At 36.1% G+C, this 22,164-nt stretch overlaps 1 long non-coding RNA gene across 1 annotated transcript; it reads left to right on the top strand.

The window, feature by feature from the left end:
• The first annotated feature begins 15,131 nt into the window (after positions 1-15,131).
• On the top strand, positions 15,132-21,478 carry LOC107026787. The gene is made up of 2 exons (XR_001457646.2): positions 15,132-20,794; positions 20,917-21,478. It is a non-coding gene; the product is annotated as an uncharacterized LOC107026787 (long non-coding RNA).
• The last annotated feature ends 686 nt before the right edge of the window (positions 21,479-22,164 follow it).

Genomic DNA, 22,164 nt, shown 5'->3' on the forward strand with positions numbered 1-22,164 from the left:
GAGTGATGGCGGCCTTATTCGCCACTTCTGAGATTCCACCACCTCCCCCTCGAGAGCATGCCAATAGGCACAAGGGTCGAGAGGAGGATGAGGCGCAAGGGTCGAGAGGAGGATGAGGCTAGAGCACGGAAGAAGGATCGCCGTGAGATGGAGGCTGCGGGGAGAGCCTCGCTTGCTGATGAGGAGGCGTGTCGGATCAGGGCTGTAGAGTCAGCTGCTGGGGCATCTAGCTCCAGAGATGTGGCGATAGCGGGAGGCACTGCTGATAGTGCTGTTGCTGATGAGGACACCATTGAGGGTGTCCAGACTACAGAGGTAGTGGGTTCCAAGGAACCGGACCCACCAGCTTGCTGATCGTCGGCGCTTTGCTCCCCAGGTTTGCTTCACCTACCACTCTCGTATTACAATTTTTTATGCATTAGGGACAATTGCATATCTTTTTGTTGGGGGTAGGGGTAAATGGAAAGTGAGTGCTAGGGTGAAGTTTGAGTAGCCCAATTAACTATCCTCTTTTGGGGTTTTCTTGCCTGTGTTCTTTTTCCCCAAGAGACTGATTATTTTTATTGTTGAACCGGCATGTCTATATCTTGAGTACATAGTTTAACTCTGAAGTATGATGGCTAAAATGATATCCTTATGTAATGAAAATGATGCATGACTAGGCATAGTAATTGATAAATGTGTGGCTCTAAGCATGACATAGAGATTCACCACTGCATGACCCTCAGTCTAAAATTGAACTAGGTGTCTGATAATCTGGTAGAGTAATGAGATGTTAAGTGAGTGTGAGGAAGACTTGAATAGTCCACTATTTGTACTGAGCTAGAACTTGCCTGGTTAATCCTGCTAAAAGTAAGTTGTAATAGACAATTAAAAGGATTATAGGCCCTTGTTCAATATAGCCAATTTTTAGCCTAAATAAAAAAATGAATGAAATTAATCCCTCTTTGATCCAAATGATTTGAGCTTAAAATAGACCTTTCTTTTTCACCCCAACTGATCTTTTCTGGGAATAATGTGTTGGCCCTGGTCCCTCCTTGGACATGTGCACCTCAACTTATGCCAAAAGCATAAGTTGAGGGTGGTTAATGCAGTAAACAGCCTTTTCAGGGCCCTGACCCAACTTTGGGTATTGTGTACGTTGACTCATGAAAAGCCATGAGTTGAGGGTGGATATTATGAGGAATGCTCTGAAAAGTGGGTTTGAAAGAACAAAGAGAGAGAAGGAACAAAAGTAAAGTGACTCAAGAACCAGTTGAAACAAACGTGAAATAAAAAAATACAATAAATAAAAGCAAGAAAAGAAGAGAGTCACTTACACAAATGAAGAAAGAAGGGAAAATAGCAAGGTGAAAGAATATGAGAAATTGGGCAAAATAAAATGATAAAAAGTGGTATGTTTACCTGATATGTCAAGGAGGGCAAAAAGTCACTAAAGTATACCTAAATATACCCTACCTAACCCTGAGCCTATGTTACAAGCTAAGAAAGTCCTATCGTGATCCTAAGAGTTGTATAACGAACTTAAAGCAGTGAAAATAAGGGCAAGCTTATGGCAATATGTATGAATAAGTTGTGAATTTGTTCTGAGAGTGAGTGTTGAAAAGTAATCCTTATACTCAAACTGAAATCATTATGTGAAAAATGAGATTTTGTTTTGAAGTGAGGACACTAGTTGCAATACCGGAAATATTAGCACCTCAGTGAGAAATTGAAGAGGATAGGTGTCAGTGCGTGGTGATCTGTGTCATGGTCTGATTCCACATAATTCAAGCTTAATAATGCTAACATGCATAAACATGATGAGACTGATCGGGTTTGATAGCCAAATGATTGCGAAAGCTAAAACATTGATATTATTGTACAAAGATTTTGTAGTGAGTCATAGTGCGTCGCTTGAGGACAAACAATGAATTTAAGTTAAGGGGATTCACGGTATTTTTAATGCTTTTTCCTTAAGTTTAGTGTGTGTCCAAAAGCCTTTTTGTATTGATTTTTATGTAAATTTCTCTTTATTTGAAGAAAATCTGTCTAAAGATGAATGCGGAAGTGTTTGAGCAAGAAATGCAGAAAAGTTATCACCTACGGGGCCTGTGACGGTCCGTCGAGCTTGTGATGGCCCGTAGGTGGCATCGTAGTAAAGCTGCTGAAGGAAGATGGGGAAGTCTGACCTAAGTGTGGGATTACGAAGTTCATGACGGACTGTCATAGACACGATGGTCCGTCCTGCTGGTTCGTTGTGATGATCATAGAATATTCCCAGTACCCAAATTCCAAGAAGTTTAAGTGTTATGGAACGGAGACCCTCGACGGACTGTCGTGCTTGGAACGGTCCATCATAGTTGTTCGTTGAGGGTAATGAAGAAAGCAGCAGAAGTATTTGTAAAGTATAGGATGACGGAGGCCATGACGGCCCGTCGTGACCATGACGGCCCGTCGTGACCACGATGACCCGTCACGAGGTCCGTCGACTCGGACGCGTTTTGACAGATTTTCAGCAATTAGGGTCCTTTTATTAGGTTTTTGTTTTTTTATAAATAGTTGGAAAAACCTTGTTTTTGAGGTTAGACTCTTTGTTAGTAGACTCTTGGATATTAGACTTTGTGATTGTTATAATAATCTTTAGTCCTCGATTAATTTCAGTAATTGATACACTTTTTCTGGAATTGATTGTTGGTGCGTTTGTTGATTAATCAAGTGAACTTCTGGATTTTATTCTTTCTTGTTGAAGTAAGTGCATGAATTCTTATATGACATATATGAATATTGTGATTATGACTATGGGTAACTAAACTCCATAAATAGGGTTGTGGGAACCATGGGTGAATAATGAGGTAAAATCTAACTAAAATAACAATTCTAGAATAGTGTCTTGCATCTATTGATAATTCTTTCGCTTAGAAGTCTTTTTAAGGGATGGCCAACGTTAGAACTCTCCTTAATGCTACTTGCCAGACCAAGGAGGTAGACAATAGAAAAATAATTATTAACAAAGATTTAGTGTATACTATCTAATAGGCTAGTATTGATTGGTACGAGGTAATAACTTAGTCAAATATCAAATACAATGCTTAATATGAGGTAAAGGTAAGAGTTAGCAACACACGTAGCCGGACCAAGGTTCTGAGTGAAATTTTCTAGATGTCGGACCAAGGATTTAGAAATACATAACTTATCACTTTGCATGCAAGATACTAGGAAAGAATTGTTATAGTTAGAATTATCAAGTTAGGAACTTGTGGGGAATACTTAAACCCTAGTTACTTTTATTAATTGATTAAACTCCAATATTTAAATCTGTTAGTTGTTTACTTTACTTTAGTTAGTTAGTTATTTTCATTCATTTAGAAATAAAAACCCCCCTTTTATTGTCTTTTGTTTTCTAAGGAAATAATTGACTAAATAATAGTAATAATAGATTAACGTTAAGTCTGTACTATTTTCCTCGTGCGAACAATCCCAACCTCATTAGTTAGGTTCTTTACTTTATACGGCCGCTTTACGTCTTATTTGAGAAGTAAGTTTTAGCGTATCAGGCACTGCTTCTAATCTAAAATAAGCAGAAGATATTCTCCTTCCAATTCATGCTAATTATACTTGTGTTCAAGAATTTTAACTGTTACAATAGCATTTAACTAAAGCTAAGAGACCATGTAACCTGCTACATTTTACTTTATTTATTTTATAACCTCTAAGAAGTATTCGGAACCTACTAGCTATTATTTCAAATTCATGCCGTGTGAACCAATTAATGGGACATGCTCACCGACCTTGATGTACTACATTTAGGCTTTATCCTGCTATTTAACGCTCCTACTTTTCATGGGTTAATATTTTCTTTCTCTTCCCTCCCCCACTATCACTTAGGAATTTCGTGTTTGAGTGTATTTGAACTTCTGCTCCACTTGTTTCTTAGGTACTTTTGTTCATAAGGTTCCTTTCTTTTTACAGGTTTAATGAAGCTATAGATGGTGTGCTATTGATTTATAAACCGAAGGTCAGTAGCAATTTGGCTAAAATTCTTCCAGGATTTCACCCTTATTTTGGTGTGAGATTTGAAGCAAAGTTGTTACTTTTTATCCAAAGCCAGAAAAGGCCTTAGGTTGTCTTGCAACATAATTCTTATTTGTGTAATATCATGTGGATTCAAAAACATTATGGTTTTTTTTGTTACAAAATTGTACTCTAGGTCAATTATTTTCCAGGCTTTTCCTTTTTGGAGTAAATGCTTAAGTAATAGAAATTTTCTAATATCACCACTCTCATTGTTCTCCCTTTTTCAAAAATCAAAGCTTTACTCCCACCCTGGATATATTAATATATAAATGTTTAAGAGTTGTTACAGAATATTGTAGGATATTGTAAATAAATTCTCTTACCTTTTATAGCTAGCTAAATCATAGAAAGATGTGTAGGATATTTACTTACCTTTGATAGAACCTTTAGTGATTTTATATATACATGTACTTCTTAACATAGTGAAATACAAGTTCTATTGATTTCATCGGAGTTAGGCTTACAGCCTCACCAGATTCCATTTTTGTCCAACTTTGATCTCCTCTCCGAAGTTTTTTTGCCCTTTCTGTCCTATACACTTTGTGGTGCTCTTGATCAGATATGGTGAGGTCATTCATTTTTGCTTCCGCTCTCTGATCATTTCTCTAAGTTGTAAGTGGTCATTTCTCTCAAAGAATCTACTATTTTGTGTTGGACTACTATTTTGATTTAAGTGACCAGAATTTTAATTGAGGGTCATATTAGTCTTTTGTTTTTATTTGAGAAGATTTGTCCTGTCAAGTGAAGTGTTGGAGTTGATTCCCCGATTGCAATCTAGTGTTTCATATTTGTTGGTTGATACTTGCTAGTTAGGGCCTCAATTTTGTGATAATATGTTATCTGCTTAAATGATTTACTGGATTGTGTAGCTGTGTCTAGTCGACACCACCTAGTTTGGGTAATTTTCTAGTTTTGGAGGAATTTCTATCGATTTATTTTGAAAAGTGAATATATTGGTTGGGAGAATGACTTCTAGTCCATTAGCTGATAAACCGGTTTTGGTTTCTGCTAAAGAGTTCGCTAAATTCTCTCAATATCAGAAATCATTGAGGGCATCCACTTCATATAATGCCTTCACTGAGCTGTAAGATAAAACATGTCTTATCACCTCATCAAATAAATGTGTGATTGATTCGGTGGCCACAAATCACATGACAGGTAATCCCAATATTTTTTCTAGCTTTTGATTACAGAAAGAAGCCTCTCCCGTTACTGTAGTTGATGGATCAACTTCTAAAAGTGTTGGATTTGGAACTGTTAAACCAACCTCGACTATTACTTTGTCATCTGTATTAAGTCTACCAAAGTTGGCCTAATTTGATTTTTGTTAGCAAATTTACAAGAGACCTTAATTGTTATATCTCGTTCTTCCCTGATCATTATTTGTTTTGTGATCTTACGATAAATCAGGTTATTGGTAAAGGACATGTATATGATGATCTCTACATCCTTGATGAATGGGAGTCTCGGTCAGTTGCTTGCTCTAGTGTCCTATCTCAATTTGAAGCACATTGTCAATTGGGACATCCTTCTCTACACCTATTGAAGAAGTTCTTCCCTCAATTCCAGAATATTCCATCATTGGAATGTGAGTCATGTAGGTTTGCAAAACATCATCGTCACTAAATTGGTCCAAGGGTTAATAAGCGAGCTGAGTCGGCATTCGAGTTAGTTCATTCTAATGTTTGAGGACGTGTCGTCTCCAAAATTGGGCACAAGTATTTTATCACTTTTGTGGATGAATTTTTTCGAATGACTTGGATTTATTTTACGAAGAGTAGCTCTGGAGTGTTTACTCACTTTGCTGCCTTTTGTGCTGAAATGAAGACTCAATTCAATGCTTCTATGATTATTCTGAGGAGTGATAATGCAAAAGAATACATGTCAGAGTTATTTTGGTCCTATATGAGCCAACACGGTATTCTCCATCAATCTTCATATGTTGATAAACCATCTCAAAATGGAGTTGCTGAGAGGAATAATAGACATTTACTTGTAATAACTCGGGCCCTCTTATCCAAATGAAGGTTCCTAAATAGTTTTGGGCCGATGAAGTCTCAACCGCTTGTTTTCTTATTAATGGCATGCCATCTACTGTGCTTAATGATGATATGCCTTATAGTGTTCTTTTTCCAAACAAGGCAGTATTTCCGGTGGGACTTAAGGTATTTGGAAGCACGTGTTATGTTTGAGATGTTCAACCATCTGTTACCAAGTTGGATCCCAAGGAATTGAAGTGTTTTTATGGGATATTCTCGCCTTCTGAAGGGGTATCGGTGTTATTCTATTGAACTTTGCAAATATATGTTATCAAATGATGTGGTATTTTCAGAGACTACACCAATTTTCTATGCACCTCCCATTTGTACGAGTCGGAAGGAAGAAGATGAATGGTTAGTCTATCAGGATACCAATTTTGTTTCTCCATCTCCCAGTTCTCCTATTGAACACCAATCACGTATTGTGCCTTTACCACCTGCTCCACATGCGCTAGCGAAACCACCAATTGTTCAAGTTTACTCGAGGAGAAGAGATATCGGTGATACATGTTCTGCACTATTTTCTTCATCAACAGATTCTCTTTTGCTTGATCCTTCTGAAAACATTGAACTTTCTATTGCTCTTCGTAAAGGTACACGAACTTGCAAATCCATATATTCAATTGCTAATTTTGTTTTATATAACTACTTGTCCTCCACATCTAAATCTTTGGTTGCTTCTATAGCCTTTGTTTTTGTACCCAAGACAGTGAAAGAGGCCTTGAGTCATGCATTATGGTCTAATGCAATGCTTGAGGAAATACACGTCTTAGAGGAAAACCACACGTGGGATATGGTGGATTTACCAAAAGGGAAGAAATCAGTAGGATGTAAGTGGGTCTTTACCGTTAAAGTTAATCTTGATGATTGTGTGGAAAGACTTAAGGCAATATTTGTGGCTAAAGGGTATGCTCAAACTTATGGGGTGAATTATTTAGACACCTTCTCTCCGGTTGCCAAACTGACTTCGGTCCGCTTGTTCATTTCTATAGCTGCTTCCGAGAATTGGCTTTTACATCAATTGGATATCAAGAATTCATTCCTTCATGGTAATCTTCAAGAGGAAGTGTATATGGAGCAACCACCTGGTTTTGTTGCTCAAGGGGAGTATGGGAAAGTCTGTAACTTGAAGAAGTCTTTGTATGGCTTGAAACAGAGCCCCCGGGCTTGGGTGGTTCAAGATTTTTGTTTGAAAATGAGCAAATGTGATCACTCAATCTTCTATCAACAATCAATAGCTGGCATTGTGATTTTTGTTGTATATGTAGATGACATTGTCATTACAGAAAGTGACTATGCAAGGATCTCATCCCTGAAGTCTTTCTAGCATATGAGATTTCATACGAAGGACTAGGGGCAGTTAAAGTACTTTCTAGGAGTAGAAGTAAATTGAAGCAAGAATGGAATTCTTCTATCTCAGAGAAAGTATATTCTTGACCTACTTGCAGAGAATGGAAAGTTGGCAGCAAAACCTTACAATACCCCAATGATTCCTAATGTGCATCTTATGAAAGATGATGGTGATCCTTTTGATGATCCAGAGAGATACCGAAGGATAGTTAGGAAGTTAAACAACCTCATTTTGACTCGTCCAGATATTGCATTTGTTGTAAGTATTGTTAGCCAATTCATGGACTCTCCTACGGTCAAACATTGGGCAACTTTGGAACTGATTCTATGTTACTTGAAAGAAGCTCCTGGACTCGGCTTATTGTATAATAATCCTGAACATACTTGTGTTGAATATTTTACTGATGTTGATTGGGCTGGATCAAAAATTGATTGAAGGTATAGTATAGGCTATTGTTGTATCTCGATCTACTATTGAATCAGTGTACAGAGCTATGTCACAATCTACATGTGAGATTATATGGATACACAATCTGTTAACTAAAATTGGATTGAAACATCATACAGCTGCAAAACTTTGGTGTGATAATCAAGTTGCTCTTCATATTGCCTCGAATCTGGTATATCGTGAAAGAACTAAACATATTGAGGTTGACTGTCATTTTATTTGTGAGAAGATTCAGGAAAACTTGATTTTCATCGGCTATGTGAAGACCGGAGAGCAACTAGCCGATTTGTTCACAAAGGCACTAAATGGAGCTCGAGTTAATTATCTAAGCAAAAATTTGGGCTGATAAATATCTATGCTCCAACTTGAGGGGGAGTGTTACAGAATATTGTAGGATATTGTAAAGATATTCTCTTACCTTATATAGCTAGCTAAATCATAGAAAGATGTGTAGTATATTTAGTAGTGATATACAAGTTCTTCAATTCCCATATTTCAAATAACATGGTATCAGAGCCAGATCATTGGATTTGTCGGAGTTAGGCTTACTACTTCACTAGATTCCATTTCGGTCCAACTTTCTTCTCCTCTCCATAGTTTCCCTGCCCTTTCTGGCTTATACACTTTGTGGTGTTCTTGATCAGATCTGGTGAGATCACTCATTTTTGCTTCCGTTCTCTGATCATTTCTCTAAGTTTTAAGTGGTCATTTCTCTCAAAGAATCTACTATTTTGTGTTAAACTACTATTTTGATTTGGGTGACCAGAATTTTAATTGAGGGGTCAGATTAGTCTTTTGTTTAGGCAAATACGGCCTAGAAAGGATGTGGTGTACTAATTCTGTCAACAGCCCAGCTCATACGGTGTAAGGGTATATATATGGAAGTTCACCAAAATATACTAGGACACCTTCTTATCAAACTCTAAAAAATTCAGGGTGGCAATGGAAGTTTCTTCTTGATAGAAAACTCGAACATGGATGCTTAGAATATCTTTTCTCCAGATTTATACAGCATTACAACTTCCTCAAATGCTAGTTTGAGCACACTTAAGTGATAAGAGGGCCTTGATTTATACAGCATTACAACTTCTTCCACCTCCAACTCTGAGGTTGTGAGTTCCAGTAAGCTGGTAGGGACGGATAATAAAATAAAATAAAAAAGGAAATCATTTCAAAATAGTGATACGCTCTAAAAAACTAAAGGAGAACTTTCACCTTATTTATGAGGTTTCAATTTCCCACCTTCTTAAATGATGGAGATTAATTAGTTCTCGCCTGTATACGGTGGGAGTGAAATTCCAGAGTTTTTGAAGATAGGAGAAGTCATTTGCAGATTATTAAGATGAAGTGTCTATTGTTCTTTCACTTTTGGTGTAAAGAACATTTAACAGAGGAGGATTCTTCAATAGACTTGATACGACAAATGTAATTAGGTAAGCTTCATTCTGGTTTTGGGGAACTGTCCTCTGTATATAGGGATTCACCAGTGCTCTTAATATTAATACTAATGTTACCATTATAAAAACAATGTCTTTTTCCACCTTCATTAGCTTCAACCCTTTGGTTCATGAAATCAATGGTTCTAGCTGATGTAGTACTTATAGAAATAGAGGAATATCAGAAGGACTAAAATAACCTGTCCACTCTAAAAATATATAAAAAAAACATACATGTAAGAATGTAATACATAAAGATCTAGTTGGAAAAGGAAATTAGTTAAGGTGTTAGGTAAAAATATTATAATTATGTTGGGACACATGCAAACCATTGTATGATATTTTCCAACAACCATATGTTCCAACATAAAAAATACAATAATAAACATAACCATTAATATATTAGCAGTCCCTAAGATTGTCATATTAGATGATACATTAATATATAAGCAGTCACTCCATAAGATTGTCATATCATATAATACATTAAATCTATTCAATTGTAACCATAACATTTTCATATGAAGCTATGGAGTTTATTTTTTTAGGTCTGCACAGTCGTGGGTTTTCATTGTTACTAATATAGTCACTCGGAGCTTTTCTAACCCCGTAATTCCATAATACTGAAGCATATCTCAAGTGAAGTGATTGAGCAACAATCCTAGAAGATGGTACTTGTATTACATTACTTAGAAACTCAGCAACAAAAACTCCACCATCATGTATATCATGTATTAAAAAATAATTAGCACATTTGTAAATGGTAAAAAATGAATAAATGGTTAAAAAAAAGAACTAGCTTGCTAGGCAATGCCACCAACGTAGTTGACTTCAAATGGGTGAGAATCATTCTTGCCCTTGTAAGATTCAAGTGCTAACCAATCAGTTCGGTCTTTTTGCTAAAAAAAATAGTCACTATGTTGAAGGTGCTTTTTGCAACATTGTAGCCAACTTTTGGTTCTCACTTACAATTTTCTACTTTTGTTTCTCCATGACGAGGATATTAAATCATGCGCATTTATTGCATCGTTCCTTCAATACAACGACCAATAGGACCAATAAAACTTCCCATCATAATTTACCTAGACATAAAGCGCATCAATCAGGTGTCATGGCAGCATAGCGGCTATCCTAATTCTTTTGATAATGTTAACAACATTCTCCTCATAGTTAAAAACAATATTGTCCTTGTTGATGTATAGTCTAAGAAAAATAATTAATGGTGATATATTGATATTGTTGTGATTACTCAACAACTTCAACTTCTTCTACAGATAGTAAAAATTACATGCAGATGCAATGAATTAGTTATTTGTATGTATCAGTAGGTGTTAATCAAAATATAAGTGGATATAGTTATATCTCATCATTCCAACACTTTTTAGGTTGGGACATTAGGTAGAACCGGTCCTTCGTCTTCAAAAATGCAACTACAAAATCTAGTTGTTAGAATCCAAGACGCGAGCATTTAGCTATGTAATGCCCATCCTTGTCTTTCTGTTATTGTGTAAAGATAATTAATTAGTGGACATCAACAACATTAATATTTGTTGACTTATTTTAATGCATGTTGCTTGTCAAGACCCTTACTTATCCATTTCGAGAACAATGACATAAGTTTAGTTGGACCCTTGATGCAGCAACAATATCCATTTCAAGGTTATAAGTATTTCAGTGAGAGTCCAACTCAAATAATGTCATTATTCTATAAATGGATACGCGAGGTTCTTGACAACCAATATGAACAAAATTAAGTCAAGTCAACTATTATTATTGTTCTTGATGTCCACTAGTTAATTATCTTTATACAATTACAAAAAAAAGCAAGGATAGGCACTACATAGCTAAATGCTCGCGTCTTGGATTTGAACAACTAGATTTTGTAGTTGCATTTTCGTAGAAGAAGGATTGGTTCTAGCTAACGTCCCAACCCAAATGACGAAGTAACTATGCCAATTAATTTTTGATTAACACCTGTTGATACATACAAATAAGCTGATGCAAGTGGATCTAATTTTTTTATTATCTGCGAAAGAAGTTCAAGTTGTTCAGTAAATCACAATGATATCAATATATCACCAGTAATTGTTTTTTTCAAAACATATATTGACAAGGCCAATTTGTTTCTAATAATGAGGAGAAAGTTGTTAACATTATCAAAGGGATTAGTATAGCCGTTGGAATGCCTTGGCTGATAGATGAGGTTTATGTCTCGGTAAATTGTGATGGGAAGTTTCATAGAGTCCTGGCGGTCATTGTATTGAAGGAACGATGCATAAATATGTATGATTCAATGTCTCATAGAGGAGAAACAACAATTTTCTAATGAGATTCAAAAATTGGCTACAATGTTGCCAAAGTACCTTTAATACAATGACTATTTTAGCATTGAACTGGCTGGTCGAACAATTCTCACCCATTCGAAGTCAACTATGTTGCTGCATTTCCCAACAAGCAAGTGATTGTCCATACGTATCATTTACAAATGTGATGTTATTAGTTTTTTGTGTAAATTACACAAATCTCATAGTTTTACTATGAAATTACAATCTAACCCTAATAAGTTTCTAATTACATCAATCCCTTAAAAATTAAAAAAACCGGATACAATAATTGAAGCTCGAATACATTAATATGTAGCTCAGATACATCAAATATTGTCTCGGGTACATTAATATGTAGCTCGGATACATTAAGAACTAGCTCATATACATTAAATCCTGGCTCGGATACATTAATATGTAGCTCGGACACAAAAAATGTGGCTCAGATACATTAAATATTGGCTCAAATATATTAATATGCAACTCGGATACATTAAAAAAAAGGATTTTAGAGATTTTTAAAAGTAATAGGGGATAATGGAAATAAGTGAAATAAAAGGTGAGTATTTCTGTAATTTGTCCTAGTTATTTAATACATGATGTAGGGGTTGTGGGCTTTTGGCTGTTGAGTTTCTAAATGATGGACTACAAGTACCATCTTCTAGGATTGTTGCTCAATCTCTTCGCATGAGATATTATTCGTTGTTATGAAATTATGGGATTTTAAAGGCTCAAAGTGTTTGTGTTAGTAACAATGAAGACCCAGGACTGCGTAAAACTAAAATATCAAACTTCATAGCTTCAAATGAAAATGTTATGAATACAATTGAATAAATTATTGTATTATCTAATATATAACAATCTTATGGACCGATTGCTTTTTGGTGGCAGAGAATGACTGCTTATATATTAATGTATTATATAATACGACAATCTTAGAGACTCCTTATACATTTAGGGTTATTATTGTATTTTTTATGTTGGAAAAAATGTCAATTATGTGGTATCTATGGGCCACAAAACTTCTGTTGGAAAATATTAGTCTACATGTGTCCCAATAGAATATAATTTGTGGCAACAAATGTCACTTCTATTGGCACACATGTTTGTGGTATCTACTACAATTTGGTTATGACATATGTTGCAACAAATGATAATTTTTTTTACCACTCTTATTACATAGAAATGTGCATCTGTTTTGACAGAATTGTGGCAACAATAACTACCAGGTAATTTTTTGATTTTTTAAAAAGGACAATTATCACATCAACCCTCAAAACCAACAGTCATATTTTCTCTCTCCTCTTTGAAGGACTGTTCGAAAATACATAAAAACCCCTCTGAACTTGATAGGACAACTTGCTTTAGCACTTGAACTAGACGAGTGTTTAAATATCTCGTTAAACATTTTTCAACTGAATTAAGTATCACCTTATACATACACTACTAGTTTCATGGAAGGAAGGTGATATACACGCGCCACATAAGTGTTACCTCATTGACACGTTGACAACATGTCGGATAGTGAACGAATTTAGTTTTTCTATTTTTTTTGCTATAGAAATACAAAATGGAAATATAAAGCAAGAATAAAAGAAAAGAAGTTGAATGAGAAAAAAAATCTGATCCAAGAATAATGAGTAATTTTCCGACTATCGGAGATTTCTGTTATCTTTTGGAAGCAGGTAAACTATTTTATTAAATGTGTTTGATATTCACAATTAATTTTTAAAACTTGTGAATAAAAAATAGAAGAATGTTTTCGATAAAAATTAAAATTGTGAATAACATTGTGTGTTTATATGAATTTCATACTTCCACTTTTCGAGTCATAGAAGGACAATCGGTGAATGTTTCAACAGCAACTGCCGAAGTTAGTCTAGTCATATTAGGTTAAAAATGATATATTTCAAGGTTTTTAAACCTTTCACATGCCGGAAGATGTTCGGCTGAACAATAGAAATTACGATTACACATAAAAAGAAAGAAAAGATGATGAATGGAAGAGAGTCGGGGAAGCATTTGTCCGGCGTTTTTTCCATGGGTGCCGGCGTGGAAAATATTAGCGATATTTGATGGTCTCACAATCGCTGATCTCTCGATGAAGGAGGAACAAAAAGGGTTGGTTGATAAGTTGAAGTATGTCATGGTTGAGCTTCATTGAATTTGCTGATTTGTGATCTCCATTAAAAACGTGTAGGGCAGCGGCGGGATAGAGAAAGAGCCAAGCTCGCAAAAATAAGACAAAGTGCTTGGCAAAAAAAAAAAGACAAGTGGGACCCACTTACTTTTTCTCTTCAACTTTTGATGAGTTACGCGCTGATAACTCTTTTATTTGTTACGTCAGCCGCTAAGGTGATATTTATTTCAGTTGGAAGATATTTAAGGGGGTATTTAAACATTCGCAAAGTTTAAGTGATAAAGTAAGTTTTTCTGCCAAGTTCAAGGGAATTTTTAAGTATTTTCTCTATTTCAAAAAAATTGTTCATTTATGTACGATCTTGAGCTCTCCACAATTCTACTGTGTACTGCTCTATTTTTCAACAACATAAGTGTAATATGTTGCACATTCTCCATTATTTATCTATAATAGATCCTCCTCGTCGTTGTTGATCATTCTTTCTTCTGGTCGATATCTTGGGTAAAATTAAATTAGGATTATGAAATATTTTCTGGTTTTAAATATGGACTATTTAAGTCTTCTTTGAAGTGGGTAAATGAGTTGTTTATTTTTTGTTATTCCCTTTTATGAAATAAACTCGTCTAAAAAACCATGATTAGGGTTGCGTTGCTATTTTTGTTCTGTTGCATGAGTGGTATTGAATTGTATGTGAGGTGATGATGTGTACTTGTTAAAAAGTGACACTCGTTTTTGTTCAATGAAAACTAATTTTGTTCACAAATAATTTTAGTTTAGTAAAAACAATTTTGTTTTTGTGTTCATGTGATTTGTTGGAAATGCACACTTAAGAAAGTTCTCATGTCTTGCAAAAGACGAGTCATATGATGCAACATATCACTCATATTGGAACAAATAGTCATTGTTGCAACATAAGTTGTATGAGTCATGTGGCAAATATTTAGTAATATTTCAAATCATTGATAACCCCTTTTCTTTTTACCTTTTTTTTGTATATAGAATGCATCCTGTCAAAAGAAAAATTGGAGAAACAACTCTAAGGAGTAAAACAGGTAAAAAGAAGCTAAAATTCAGTTCTCCTATAGAAAATATTGCATCCCTAGTAGTGTTTGAAATAGATCCATGAATTTCTTCTCAACCAGAAATCCTCCCTTCTCAAGTAAATACAAAAATCCTCCCATCTCAAGTAGAAGCAGAAATCCCTTCTTAAGTAGAAGAAGAAATCCTTTCTCAATCCTCTAATGAAATAAGATTAAGGAGATGATGAAAAGACAGAATATGGAGATGGGGGATGGAAAATTCTTGTTCAAGTTCGTGACAAAGAGGCACAACAAATCATGTGATTGCAGGGGATTGGGTGTGGAACAACACTAAACTCCAATTGGATTGGTGGTTGGCAACAATAGCGGCCATAAACAGAGAGAACGGACCCTCTTCAACCTGGATCAAAATTGTTGGTCTCCCACTGCATCTATGGTCATAAATGACTTTCAAAGACATTGCGGGGGTTGGGTCGAAATGGAGGAAGAGACACAACTAAGAAATCACCTTAAATTGGCTAGAATCAGGCTTGAAGGTGACAGTTCAAGGATTTCAAAGGAGGTGAAAATCTTGAATGTCAGAATTTTCTTCACCTTGCAGTTGTGGACAAATTTTCCGACTAGATTCACTATCGAAGAATATGGTGAGTCGGTCTCTTTAACCAGCAGTCCTCGTGGATTTATCAAGAGGTTAATAGAGGGGTTGATGAGGTTGCCAACCTTTTACCGGGGGGAGGAGAAAAAGCAAGGGGTATGGTCCCCCTTCAAATTTAATTTTGAAGTCAAATGGAGGCCAACTTTTGTTTTTGTCTTCTTCAGACCAAGGCCCAAAACACAATAAATCACAAATTCACCCAAGACCAATGGAGAATTGAAAAGTCCAAGAGCCCCAAGGTCTGCTCATGTGAGAAGGACGTGGAGGGGGGAAAAGGCCTTAGAGGTCTTTTCAAGAATTAGGAAAAAGAGATTTAACAAGAGGAGGAAGATACAATGCGGCAAAAAGAAGGGAAAGAAAGGATTTTCTCCAACACCCAAGAGTGGGTTCGCGAAACTCAACCTCATGAAGCTGAAATCCCCAATAAAGGAAGAGAACATGTGCAAGAGACAGATAAGGATATGCAGACTCAACAATTACATGACGCTGATCCAGTCAATATGCAAATTACTCTTTCTCAAGAAGCTATCGATATGAAAGCATCAAATTGGGTTAACTCTCATATCTTAGAGCTAAGAAATACTTATGGGTTAGCTTTCGAATTATTTGAAAAGGAAACTATACTTTTGTTAATGAATATTGATGAGAGAAAATCATTGGTAGATAACAGGAGGCCTAATTTGGTAGCGTCTACTCCAAAGAGCAGGGGAATTGGCAAAAATGAATTGAAAAACCTTAAATCCAGTCTTAATGAAGAAGTGGAAGGTAACAGGGGGAGAAATTTTTGTTTAACTTTTAAATGAAAGTTAACCTATTAACATGGAATTTAAAGGGATTAAATGACCAAATCAAGAGAACAGTGGGGAAGAGTCCAATGTGAAAATGGATTTTTACTGTTTTCAAGAAACAAAGCTCAACAAGGAGGTTGAAGTAATTGCTAAGCAATTATGGTCATTTCGGTGGATGAAATGTGGTTATCTAAAAGTTGTGGGTACTAGTTGGGGGGGGGGGTTCCTCATGATGTGGGACAGTAGAAGCTGGATTGAGACTTTAGTTGAGGCTGGTAAATATTCCATCACTTATGAGTTTGTTTCAACTCATAACCTCTATACTTGGTACCTTACTGAAGTGTATGCTCCTCATACCAGAATGAGAAGTTAATATGTTGGGAGGAACTGGTTATTGTTAAAACCATTTATGATGGTCCTTGGGTCACATGTCGAGACTTTAACACACAATACTATGGAAGAAATAAAAGGATGTAACATAATATTTTTTTTGTCTGATTACTCAACATGGATACATGAGATGGAATTACATGACCCCAACTACATGGTGGAGTTTTTACATGGTTCAGAGGCCTTAATCACTCAAGTGCATCGAGGCTAGACAGATTCCTATTCTTTATGGCATGGGAAGAAAAATTCAAAAATATCAATCAAAAGGTACTATCTAGAGTCCTCTTTGATCACTGCCCTATCATGTTAGAATGTGGAACCTGGGAGAAGAAAAGGTCAAACTTCAAGTTCGAAAACTGGTGGCTTAAGGTGGAAGGTTTTACTGAATTGATCCAAGTATGATGGAAGGATATCCAGACTATAGACTCAATGTTAAGCTAAAAATGCTTAAGGAAAAATTCAAAAAATGGAGCAAAGCTAACTTTGGGAAGATAGTAAACAAGAAGAAAAACTTGCTGGAAAAACTGGCTGAAATTGATGAGTTAAAGGGAACAAGAGATTTGACTGAAGATGAAATAATGATAAGAGCAACCATAGTAGTGGAGTTGGAAGAGCTGAAAAAAAATTGAAGAATCAAGGTGGAGACAAAAATCTAGAGTATTATGGCTGAAACAAGGGGATAATAATACAAGGTGTTTTCGTAAGATTGGCAACATCACACAGGAGGAGCAACATCATTGACAGGTTGACAGACAAGGGAGAGATCGTAGAAGACCTTATAGAAATCAGAACACTATGATTGATTTTTATAAGAAGCTCTATACTGAAAACTGGAGACTTCGATTTGATTTCCTAGGTTGTCCAACTATAACTCAGGAAGGAAAAACTTGGATTTAAAGACCTTAATTTGTGGAGTAGGTGTTGGGATGCTTAAAACAATGTGATGAAGATAAAGCTCCAGGTCCTGATGGTTTCACAATTAGTTTCTTGAATTCATGTTGGGGAACATTGAAGGAGGATCTGATGTTGACCATTTAAAATTTTCACCAAAATGAAGTCTTTGAAAAAAGCTTTTAATACTTTGATAGCATTGATTCCTAAAAAATCTAGGGCGGAGGAATTAAAAGATTTCAGACCTATTAGCTTGATAGGGAGAGTATTAGATTATTTCCAAACTAATCACTGAAAGGTTGAAGACAGTGATTGGGAGATTGGTTGATGTACACCAAATGGCTTTTTAAAAGGAATGTAAATTATGGATGCCTCACTTATTGGTAATGAATTGGTGGACTTCAAAGTCAAATTAAACAAAAAAAATGGCTGGTAACTGGTGTAATTTGGATGTAGAAAAGGCATATAATCATGTTGATTGGTCTTTTCTGCCTAAATCTTGAAGGACATGGGTTTAGGGAGGAAGTGTCTTAACTGGATAAGCTTCTGCATATCCACAGTTAAGTTCTCACTAATTATAAATGGAAACTCTGAAGGTTTCTTCCAATCTCAAAGGGGGTTAAGGTAGGGGGACCCTCTTTCACCCTTCCTATCCATTCTAGCCATGAAAGGCCTCAAGCACATGATTAAGAGAGCAAATGTCAATGGATGGTTAAGAGGTTTTAAAGCTCAAATACAGGGGAGCATGGAGAATGAGGTGGGGCTTACTCATTTACTTTATGCAGATGATTCTCTGATTTTGTGTGAGGCTGAGGTGACACAAATCATACACATCATAGCTATTCTCACTCTTTTTGAAGGTGTCCCTGGGCTACATGTTGATTGACAAAAGAGTTTGCTCTCCAGTCAACCATATAAGCAACAGGTAACTGGTAGCTAGCAATCTTGGTTGCCAAATAACTACTTTACCCACATAGTATTTGGGCATGCCTTTGGGAGCACAAAACAAGGACATAGGACTGTGGAATGATGTTCTAAAGAGATGTGACAGGAAACTTGGAAGGTGGAAAATTCCTTACCTCTCTTTGGGAGGGATTGACCCTAGTCAAGTAAATCCTCTCCCGTCATACAGGATGAGGCTTTTCCCTAGTCCAAAGATTATTGAGAAAAAGATCAACAAACTTAGAAGATCTTTTCTTTGGGACAGAAACAGAGAAAATAGACGTTATAACAAGCTAGTCAAGTGGGATATTGTAACAATTAGTAGGAAGCACGGGGGATTGGACATAAAAAAGCTAAGCCTCCTTCCTTCTGCAGAAATGGTAGTGGAGATTCTGCACTCAAGAGAGTAATCATTGAAAAATATGGACTACAAAGTCATTGGTCTACTGAGGAGGTTCCGGGAATTCTAGTGTGTAGTGTTTGGAAGACGATTAGAAGACTATGGCCAGGGTTCAAGGATAACATCTCACTTAAGGTGGGAAATGGCTGGAAAATTGACTTCTGAAATGATTTATGGATTGGAGAAGAATTCCTTGCAACTCTATTTCTAGATTTACTTATACTCCAGCCAATAGAAAAAGGACACAATTTCTCAGATGTGGAGCCCTCAGGGATGAAATTTCTTGTTTAGAAGAGCCCTCAATGATTGGGGATGGAGAGAATCATTGCTCTATTTCATATCCTAAATACCTTCCCAGGAACCTCCAATGAGCTTGGCAAGCCTATATGGAAATTACAGAGGAAAGGAGTGTTCACAGTGAAGTCTTGCTACTGGAGTATCAATGATGGTCAAAGATGAAATACAACTTGGCCTTGGAAACTAATTTAAGATACAATTACCTCTAAAGGTCTCATGTTTTGCTTGGTTGGTGTGTAGAAGGGCATGTCTAACACATGAAGTGCTTCAGAAAAAAAGGAAGACAAATTTGTTTAAGATGTTTTATGTGTGATCAAGATGCTGAAGTCAATGCACATTTTTTCCTCCACTGCAAGGTGGCAGCTACCGACATATGGAACATGTGTTTTTTTTGCAACCTTGGTGTATGCTGGGCAACTCCAAAAACCACTAAGGATATGCTAGACTGCTGAAATGAGATAGGAAGAAGACATTTACTGAAGACTGGTGGAAGTTAATACCAGCTTGCATTTGGTGGACTCTACAGAAAGAAAGGATTTCTAGATGTTTTGGGACAAGTGTAACAACATCGATAAGATAAGGATGAATAGCCTTAGTCTTTTATACTTTTGGTGTAAACAGGATATGATGAGGGATATAAAACTTTTTTTGTTGATTTCATGAGCAATTTGTAATCTCCCTACGGGTAGGTTTTGTTATGCTCTAATGAGATTGTAAGTAACTTATGACTTTGGTAAATACACAATTACCCTTATCTCAAAAAAATTGTTTGTTACAGATTTCCTATTTATTGGTTAAGATTGGTAATATGTTGCTACAAATGACTCATTTGTTCCAACATATATGTAAGTCACCTTGAAAGACTATCTTACAAACTCATATTTTTTATTATAGGTTGTGCATCCATGTCTTGTCCCAACAGAAAAAGAGTTGCAAATATCATTCCTTGTTGCTCAAGCATTTGATGAGACACTATTTGATCCTATGGTGGTTAGAGTTAAATGGGAATTGTTGGAACAAGAACCATCAAAAGAGAAAAAGTTGATGCTGGTCAACTTGTTGTTTTTGATGAGGATATGATTAATGCAGCTGTAAGGGCTAGTGTTTGTGCTGAAAAAAGTGGTAAGAAGAAAAATCATTGGTGTTTGTGGTTCTGAAAGAATGTTGATACCATTTTGTGGGGCTGAAAGAAGTGTTGGGGCTACCACTTGTAATAAATGTTCTGGCTTTCAATGTTGTAAGTGCTAGACAAAAGATGATGATGTTGTCAGGTGTCTTCAAACATTGAACCGAGGCTGTGAAAGAATTGACATCCAAGAGGACGGGATCCATGTACTCCACATGCTAAGAGGAGAAGAAAATTGTTTGGCAAGGCAATATCAAATATGGAAAAAAATTTATTGGATAATTGTCAATGACCGTAAGAGAGAAGTTGGTGCTTAAGAAGGTGAATATTTACAAGTTCGTGCCTTCAGCTATAAAAGGCTACTTTGTTGGCACTGATGGAAACAAATGATCACGAGTTCTACTCCATGCATTATCTTGATGAAAATAGTTTTAAGAACATGACTAGTATGAATGTTTGGTGGGAGGACTTGGTAAGTTTTCTCCAATAACCTTCAATTTATAATGTTTGTTTCTAATATTGATTGTTATTTCAGTAAGTTCTTAGCCTCACGTGGGAGGGGCATATCAGATTCACTGAGCACTATGATTTCAGGATAGGATCATGGATCTCAACGATCTATCGTTACCTTCATAAACAAATTCAAGATTATGAGCGAGGAAACAACAACAGATGGTGGCAGAACCTTTAAGCAGTTACTTGCTGAGTTTGTACGGCAAGAGGATGTCGTTGAAGGGAAGAGACCAGGTCCTGGTGGCATGGATTGGATAGGGGCAAAGAGGATTCTTGCAGTCATGAACTCAGGGAAAAAACATTTTGTGGCTCTTGATATCCTCTGGAACAAGGGAGTCATTAATGTTTATGACTGCAACATTGGTTAGCTATTAATAACTTTAAACTGGTGTAATAATATAGTTAAAACAGGTGATGACTTGGTTTATATAATTTAGCAGAAAAAAATATGTATTCTATCATTGAGAGTGCTACACTGCCTCTCTTATGACCAGAATTAATTATATAGCTAGATATAGATTTTCAATGGTGTGTAGTAGCCCCAATTTGTTGGTTTGGGCTGCTTAAATGATTTCCTGGAATTGTTTAGTAATTTGTCAAGTGTTTCTATTACTGAATGAATATCAATGCTGTTTTGTTTCTTCTCGTTTGAGTATGCATTTTGTTTTAAGTTAAAAGGATGAATTAGAAGTGATTTATTAGAAGTTTTGATGAAGAGATGCTACACATGTGGGTTTTTCATTCAATAGTTGGAAACGAAGGCAGAAGCTGTTTGTGAACTGTAAAATTTCTTTTCACTTCCATCGATCACTTTACCTCATGCATTTTTCCGATACTGCAGCATTACAGAAAAGAGGTTAGGCAATAAAAGGGCTGCTAAATTGCTTGAGCCTGATAACTTAGTACCTTACAGAGAAAAGCTGAAATCTGAAAATCATATTAAGAAATCGAGAAGATCTGAATGTGCTAATTGTATGCATTACATCACGACAGTTTTTTGTAAGGTATTCATATCCTTTTTTTTTTATTTTTTGGTTTCCATTTCTTAGTTACTCTGGTCACAAAAATTGATCTTCCATTAATTCCTCGGTAATTAATAGAAAACAAACATAATTTGATGCTGCATCATGCTGTTTGTTTAGGTGATGGTGGAGGAGAAAGGTCTTTTAACTTTGGTGATGGTGGTTCTGGCGAGTCCCGCTGGTTGTTGCATGGTGCTAGACTGCTGGTCGGAGAGATGCAGTAAGAAAATAATATAATACTAAAAGTTTTTTGGCTACTCCATATTTTGCAGGAGGAGGAATTAAAGAGTCCCCCTTCAGCTGCACA

Source organism: Solanum pennellii, chromosome 8 (assembly GCF_001406875.1).
Source record: "Solanum pennellii chromosome 8, SPENNV200".
Taxonomy (NCBI): domain Eukaryota; kingdom Viridiplantae; phylum Streptophyta; class Magnoliopsida; order Solanales; family Solanaceae; genus Solanum; species Solanum pennellii.